This window comes from Zea mays, chromosome 3 (assembly GCF_902167145.1).
Source record: "Zea mays cultivar B73 chromosome 3, Zm-B73-REFERENCE-NAM-5.0, whole genome shotgun sequence".
NCBI lineage: Eukaryota > Viridiplantae > Streptophyta > Magnoliopsida > Poales > Poaceae > Zea > Zea mays.
Genome location: NC_050098.1, coordinates 74,793,197 through 74,801,690, shown reverse-complemented (window position 1 = coordinate 74,801,690; position 8,494 = coordinate 74,793,197). Strand labels below are relative to the sequence as shown.

Genomic DNA, 8,494 nt, shown 5'->3' with positions numbered 1-8,494 from the left:
TCCCGTGGCAAATCCGCCAAGAACAGAGTTCCCGCGGAGGAAGAACCCCGAGGGATACGAGGTGGAGAAGTTCAGCTTCAGAAATGATGGACATATGGTTACCTGCGAAAGGCAACTGGCTGTTGGGGTCGATTGGAGGGATCATTGCAGCAGACGAGCTTGCAGTTTTCCTCTTGGGCGCCATCACGATTTTCACCAGCGAACAGAGTAGGAGGCGAACAGCAGAGAGGATTCGGAAGCGGGAATGCAAGAACTAGGGCACTGAAAGCAAAGGCGGCTAAAAGCGCTGCTCTTATGGGATATTCTCGAGCCAGATACCGTTTCAAAAGTGCCCAGTCATCACCCGGCGGTTATTTCCGAAACCCCAGCATGCCACGTGGTCATCCGGCAGTTATTTCCAAAAAGCCGATGCGCCACCTCATCACTCGGTTATCATCCTCAAAATAACTCATGCGGCTGGCTATCACTCGGCGTTGACTCTAAAACGCTGACTTCATATTCAGTCGCTCGGCATTACCTCTAAAATGCCGACGTCACCATCCAGTCACTCGGCGTTGCCTCTAAAACGCTGATTTCATATTCAGTCGCTCGGCATTACTTCTGAAATGCCGACGTCGACCTTCAATCACTCGGCGTTGACTCTAAAACGCTGACTTCATATTCAGTCGCTCGGCATTACCTCTAAAATGCCGACGTCACCATCCAGTCACTCGGCGTTGCCTCTAAAACACTGATTTCATATTCAGTCGCTCGGCATTACTTCTGAAATGCCGACGTCGACCTTCAATCACTCGGCGTTGCCTCTAAAACGCTGATCTCGTGTTCAATCGCTCGGCGTTACTTCTAAAATGCCGACGTCGACCCTCAATCACTCGACGTTGCCTCCAAAACGCTGATCTCGTGTTCGATCGCTCGACATTACTTCTAAAATGCCGACGTCGATCTTCAATCGCTCGGTGTTGCCTCTAAAACGCCGATACCGACTACAAGATTACTCGGCAGCTACTTCTGGAAGCGTCAGTGTGATACCCAAGTTATTCATCTACTGTCTAAAGAGAATCAGTTTTATAATCAAGCAAAGCGAGTCATCAAGAAGAAGCCAACGTCATTCTTTCATTAAGGGAAGACAATAAGCTTACAAATCAACTCTTTGCGAGTTGATGCTCCCCTACTATCACTACATTACATTACTACTACTACTATACTACGCTATACTACTCTACATTACTACTACATTATTCTAACTACACTATACTAATATCTAAAGACCAGTGGCGTTTAGCCACTGGCCTTGCTGCTGCTGCCACCGCCGCCGCCCCTGGTGCTGCCCTTGCTGCTGCCGCCTCTGGTGCTGCCCTTGCTCCCGTCGCCGCCGCCGCTGCCCCCGCCGCTGCCGCTGTCGTCACCGTCGCCGTCGCCACCGTCGTCGTCGTCGCCGTCGTCGTCGTCGTCATCCTCGTCCTCGCCGCCGTCCGAGTCCTCCTCATCCGAGGAGTACTCCGACTCATCCGAGCCCTCGAGCCCGGAGCGCTCGACGGCCCGGATGTACGTCCAGACTTCCGCGGCAATCCCCTGGGAGTCGTCTGAATCATCAGACGACGCCGGGGGAGAGGCGGGAGCCGAAGACCCCTCGGACTCGGAGGAGAACTCCTCCTCCGAGTATTCCGAGTCGCCGAAGTCCTCCGACGGAGGAGTCGGCTCGCGCTTGCGTTTGTTACTCTTGCCTATGGCGGAAGCAGACGGGAGAGAAGAGAAGGATGCAGTAAAGAACAGCGAAGAGATGTGAAAAAACCAGAGGGGCAACGGCGTTATTTATAGAAGGGAAAGGCAACCGCTCACCTCCAACCGTGGTCACTGAACAGTCGCAAAGCATTCAATAACACTAGTAAGAATGTGATCATCAGTGACGATTTTCTCGTGACGCTGGTGACTTTAGTCACAGATTGATACATTTCTATGACCAAATTTACATCTTCGTCAACAATTACAAGTGACGAAGATTAGACTTGAATATTAATGACGAAAATGAAAGGAACGTCATAGACACAAATTTTGGACGCAACAATTTCGTCACAGATTAGATTTGATATCGTCATCGCTAATTTGCCATGTTTGGCTGATGTAATGATGAAATAAATTGGTCACAGATGAGTTTTAGTAAAAAACGCCCCAAGTGTACAACACTTGACGGCGTGGGATCCTTGGCCTACATGGGCCACATTTTTTTGGTAAAGTGGGACACAGCCCCCGCCTGGCGACGCGCGGCCCGGCGACGCATGTGCTAAGATTTATTTAGCAAAAAATTGCTCCCGCGGAGCTTCGAACCAGAGACTTGCGCCTTGCTTCGAATCAGTGTTACCACTAGACTACTCGCTTGTTCTTATAAATAAAGAAAGTTAGAGTGCATAAGTTGGTCAGTTCTGTTAAGGTGTTCCCAGCCGCCATTCTGCGATCTACATGGCTGTTCTGCTTCTGCCTTCTGCGATCTGTGCTTCTACGTTCTACGATTGACGATCTCAGTCTCGGCCCTCAGGTTACGGCACACAACGACGCCGATGTCAGTCGTCCGGCAACTGGGTAGCGTCGCAGCGAACGAGCGATCTTGTCGCCTGATCCATTGATGCATTGAGTAAGTCCATAAGTTTTTATAGATTAATAATTCATCCATTCATCAAGATGCAAATTAAATAATTATCTTTCAAGATGCAAATAGTATGGTAATTATCTTTCAATCACTGTTGCTTGCAATTTTCATATTGCATATGTTTGGGCTCTATTGTAATCTAGTTCAAAATTTCTGGTTAATTATTAAGTTTTATGATGCATACCCTCCAAAAGCCTAGGTCCACCGTTGGAAGAACGACGTCGTCGTGAAAACAGCAAGGGCAGAGAAGCTTCGGGCGCGACAAAGCAGCGGCGTCGTGCGCAGAGCTACGACGGGCATGGATAGAACAGCGGCAGGGCGGGGAGAAAAGCCAAGGTTTGATGTGTTGTGTTTTTGACAATAAGGTTGCATGTGCGTTTGAATTTTATTTCATATACACATGTGTTTGATGTGGTTTTCAATTTTGTTCAATTTAATCATAGTTATGGAGTTAATGCAAGTTTTAATTTATTGTCAAAATAGATGGAAAGAAGATGAAATGTTATGATCATTTGATGCAACAGGAGATTTCTTTTGAACCCTAACTTAGATCTTTTTATTGGTTTGTGTTGAACCTTTAGCACCTGTAGGATATATAATCTAGAGCAAACTAGTTAGTCCAATTATTTATGTTGGGCATTCAACCACCAAAATCATTTAGAAAAATGTTTGACCCTATTTCCCTTTCACATACAGTGATGTTGCAGGCACTCACGAGGTTGCTAACGAGAGGTAGGCCCAAGAGAGACAAATCTTGATGTGATCCTAAAACTAGACTTAAAAATTGAACTACTATATAAATATTAGGAAATATAGAAGACCAAGGTATTTTTTATTCCTAATAGCTATTTAGCAACTTGTTGAGCCTGAGTTTATGAAGTTTTTTTAGAAAAACTATTGGAGTTACTCTAACTAACTATTGACAAACAATGAATTAGGTTTGGTTTCCTAATCCATAACCAGAACCTTTCTACTATCTCATTATATTTTCATTTCTCTGTCCCAATGACTATCCAAATGTCACCTAAATCTAGGGGTGAAAACGGTCGGAAACGATCGGTAAACACTAAAACCATTTTCGTTTTCATATTTTTCCTCAGAAACGATATCGAAAACGGTAACTCCCGAAACGAAAACGACATCGGTAGTTCGGAAACATCGGAAACGAAAGTTCGGTACGAAAATTACACCGGTTATGATCGGAATCTAAAATTCGATCGATAAAAACTTTAACATGTACCCTCAATTGACTTTAAAAAATCACGCAAGTCTTACATTCATATAAAATTAGTAATAATATATAAGGTAGGAAGTCACAATAAATATATAAGGTAAGAAGTATACAATAATAAAATCAATATTATGCATTTAAATAAAGTAGAATCAAGATATATATAATGATATGACACTGACATTCTATTTGTACCCCTACTACTTGGCATAGTCAATATAATTAGTGTCCTCTTAGTCCTTCTTAAGTTCTCGTGCAAATTATTAATATATGTATCAAGAGTAATAATAGATAAGAAACCATAAATAAGATTTACAAAAGTTTCAAACGATTCTAAACTATACATCATTAGATATATCTTGATTTTAGAAAAATAATAAAATTAGTTTCACATTTTTCTAAGCTAAGATGAATTTATTACGAATTTATAAAGGTCAGTTCATATTTAATATTTTTCTGAAAAAATACCGAATTTTTTTACCGACGGTAAAATACCGGATAAAAACGGTAATTTTCGGAAACGGTCGGAAAAAGCCTAAACCGTTTCCGTTTTCAATTCCAATTTTTTCTACCGATTCCGTTTCCGTATTTTCGGTAACCGTTTCCGTTTCCCTTTAGACCTAAATTTCGGTAAAACTTCGAAAACGATTCCAGGTATCCGAAAAATATCGTTTCCGTTTTCATCCCTACCTAAATCGATATAGCCCATGTCCCATAGCAAACAAAAAAAGCCCAACCCAACTACCCATTCCATCCAACAGATCGACGCCGTCCGATGCGAATCGAACGTCCCCATAGCGACTACACAAAACCCTAGCAGCGCACCAGCTATATTGTCCTTCCGCTGACTACCACCACTCCACCAGCCGCCTCCACTCGCTCTCCCACACGGAAAACCCTAGCCGCCGCCACCGAAGCGGCCTCCCAGGTAAGCAGGAGCGTCCATCCCGCCGCCGCCATGAAGCGCAATCCCCGCGTCACGAGCTCCTGCCGGAAGTGCCGCAAGGCGCACTTCACGGCCCTGTCCTCCGTCCGCCGCGTTCTCATGTCCGTCGGGCTGTCGACGGAGCTCCGCCACAAGTACAGCGTGCTCTCCATCCCGATCCGCAAGGACGACGAGGTGCAGGTCGTGCGCGGCACCTACAAGGGCCGTGAGGGGAAGGTGGTGCAGGTATACCGCCGCCGCTGGGTCATCCACGTCGAGCGGATCACCCGCGAGAAGGTGAACAGCTCCACCGTGAACGTGGGTATCCACCCCTCCAAGGTGATCGTCACCAAGCTGAAGCTCGACAAGGACCGTAAGGCGCTCCTCGACCGCAAGGCTCAGAATAACTAGACCTGCTGCAAGATGGCAGGCCCTCATCTTCAGAGCGGATTGGGTTTGGTTCCCCTGTACTCCTCCTTGCTCCCCTGTTGCTCTCAGTTCGTCTCACGGTTATTGTTCAGACTTCAGATACATATGTCGTTGTGCCTGGTTGGCTGTATCTGGACATCAGTTTCCGTGTTGCTACTATTTTTCCCCCTGTATTTCTTTATAACGGACATTCACCTTATAAATATACACACAAAAACTCTATTTCTGTGAAGACTGTGCCGACAAATTTTCAGGATTAACGTAGTCACCATAGTCGCCTCACTACTGAAAGTCACCTCTGCATATTATCTAGCTTCTCTTAGTTGTAATTGTTTCATGGGAACATATATCGTGTGCTCATCAAGAATTACCTACATGTGGGGAAACAATTTTTATTAATTGCCGATCTAGTTATTCTGAACCTTTTAAATTTTCACAGCGAATTTGATCTGAGCAAATTCTATTGCAATAACTAACAATTGGCATCTTGTTGTTGCTCATTAGCATTAACATGTAACTGTTTTCTGTCCATGATATTTCAGTCTCATATGGAGGCTTTGAGGGCTGAACCTGATGCTCAGGAAGAAATGAGCTTCGGGAACAACTTGCAGTTGAAGCGACGGCTACTGTTCAAGGTGAACTCGACCAGCTCAGGAAGAAATGTGAAGAAGCTTAGGAACAACAGGCGAGGACACAAAGGGAGTTAGAGGAGTACAAGAAGATAACAGAGAAGAACAGCAAGGAGATGGAGGAGACCAATGTGCTCATCAAGAAGCTCAACTGAAATGTGAAGTCAAGTGGTGATGCTGTGAACTGAGTTCAGTATTGTCCACTTAGTTTGTATGCTCACTGGAATACTATTTTTATTCATCTACGGAATATGGAATTGTGTGCTCATTCCTCTGTTCTAGTATGTTTTGCAATTTCCAATAAAATTATTCTCTGCATATCTGTGACCAAACTGGTGGCATATAATTAAAATATGCCACGTCAGCGATGACGTCAGCTGCCACGTCACTAGCCATGTCAGCGCTGACGTCATACGCCATCCGGACCCTTCCAAACGACTGTTAATGACCAAAACACGACTCTATCTATGACGATACAGTACCGTCACAGAAAGCAAACGACGTTAACGACGCCGTCAGCTTGCCCGGGTAGACGACGGATTATGACAGAAAAGTGCCTTCCTCCATGACCAAACCTGATCGTCATAGAATGAAATCACTTCCATGACAACGCGTATTTCGTCACAGAATGGATACACATCGATGACGAAAATGGGCAGTCCGTCACAACACAACAAATGTGACGCGACCCCTATGACCAAATCGGAATCGTCACAAATTCGTCACAAATCTTTATCTGTGACGATACCTGCATATTCCGTGACGCAATACGAACGTCACCGATGATAAGATCTCTACTAGTGTAAGCACTTCCACCCGTCTGAAGACACGTCAGACGACTGGCGCCGTTTCATGCAACACTACACCCATTGGGACTCCAGTCAACAGCGCAAAGGATATGATTACACTCGCCGTCCCATCACATTACTACTCAGAAGCAGCTGGCTAAAACACTCAGCGTACCAAGCCGTCCCTTGCCCACACCCATTGGGGGGGGACGCCCAGGAATTATCAGTATATTTTTCAAAACGGTCACATCTGTGCAGGGCACGCAGTGAATACCTCAAGACAAAAATGAGATATCAGTAAGGATCAGAGGAAAGCCAAATATAGCCAGCGAAGTACAAGATATGGTCGACAGAAGCGACGTGAAGACTAGACAGAGAACGTCCATCAAACGTCCAATCAGTCGCAGAAGCAAATAAATTGCACTACCCAGCAAGATATGGATGGATTGCAAACTCAGCTGCTAAAGACAAAATATATGCTGACCTCTGCAGCAAAATATTGATGACATAATGCTGACCTCCAAAGCATAATGCAAATAGCTTCATGCCAATTTTTACAAACGAAAGGAAGACCTTCGAATGGATTATCCTTAAAAAATCCATTTGAAGGTCGGGGGCTACACCCATTGGGTGCACCTCCGGTGCACCCCATGGATTATCATTCCAAACCGAGACAGTGCCGACATCTAAGGCGTGGGACAAGATTAAAAGACCAATCCTCAACCAAGATGCAGGAGCACAAATGGAGATAATTTCTGGGGAAGACCTTCGAGTAGATTATTTTCTAAAATCTACTCAAAGGTCGGGGGCTACACCCATTGGGTGCACCTCCAGTGCACCCAATAAAGTTCAGAATCCTACAAATCGAAATGCCGACCTCTAAGGCGCAAGCACGAAACTAAGCTTCAGTCAAATGAGTGATCAGAGCAAGAGAAGACAGTAGGAAGTCATTTTTTGGACCTGGGATCTTTGGGCTGATTACCTCTAAATTAACCCAAAGATCGGGGGCTTGTGGGGGATAGATATCCCCCGGGTCCACTAAAGGAGTAAAAGACCTCACGAAAGGCCCAAGGGCCCGATAAATCGTAAAGTCATTCTTTCGTGGGCCTGGGGAGAAACAACCAACAGAGCAGAGCGACGTGAGATCGGGTTGGAGCAAACCCGGATGGCCCACAACGTCGAGCGAGTAAATCGCAACAGAGACCCGACTTTCCCGCGCTGAAGCCCCCATGCAACGGAGCCATGCGAGGATAAGTCGGCGAGGGTTACGTGTTAGAAATATGCCCTAGAGATAATCATAGAGATGAGCATATTTCTTTGTATCCATGATATATATATTGCTTAATTGAATATCCATGGAAGGCACCTTGTATTGATTAGCAATTATGTGAATTGTTTGTGAGATTCTTTACTTATATGGTTATTCTAAATGATGTCCCTAGTCAGAGTCGATGACTAGCACATGTATTAGTTGATGATTACATTTCACAAGTCATGAACATGGAGATGTTAAACTAATAATGTGGGCGCATGTATGACATGAGGCTGGACTGACCCAACGTGAGATATTGTAATATAGTTCTCTTCTTGCAACATGAATACTGTATCCTTAGACCTGAGATTGTCGCATGTTCTCAAGATGTGAATTGACTTACTTAGGGACTATCAAACGCTATCCCGTAACTGGGTAGTTATAAAGGTAGTTTTGGGTTTGTCAGGAAGCATGCTGTGAGGCATGGTCAGTCAAGATGGAATTTGTCCCTCTCTTTGTGAGAGAGATATCTCTGGGCCCCTCGAGTGATTGGATCAAGAAATGCATGGCCGTGCTAGGGTTAAGAGTTAACCATT

The 8,494-nt window shown here is 45.0% G+C and overlaps 1 pseudogene across 1 annotated transcript; it reads left to right on the top strand.

Annotated features, from left to right (window-relative positions):
• The first annotated feature begins 4,772 nt into the window (after positions 1-4,772).
• LOC103652012 (60S ribosomal protein L26 pseudogene) lies at positions 4,773-5,211 on the top strand (annotated as a pseudogene). The gene has a single exon (NR_164640.1). The product of NR_164640.1 is annotated as a 60S ribosomal protein L26 pseudogene (transcript).
• The last annotated feature ends 3,283 nt before the right edge of the window (positions 5,212-8,494 follow it).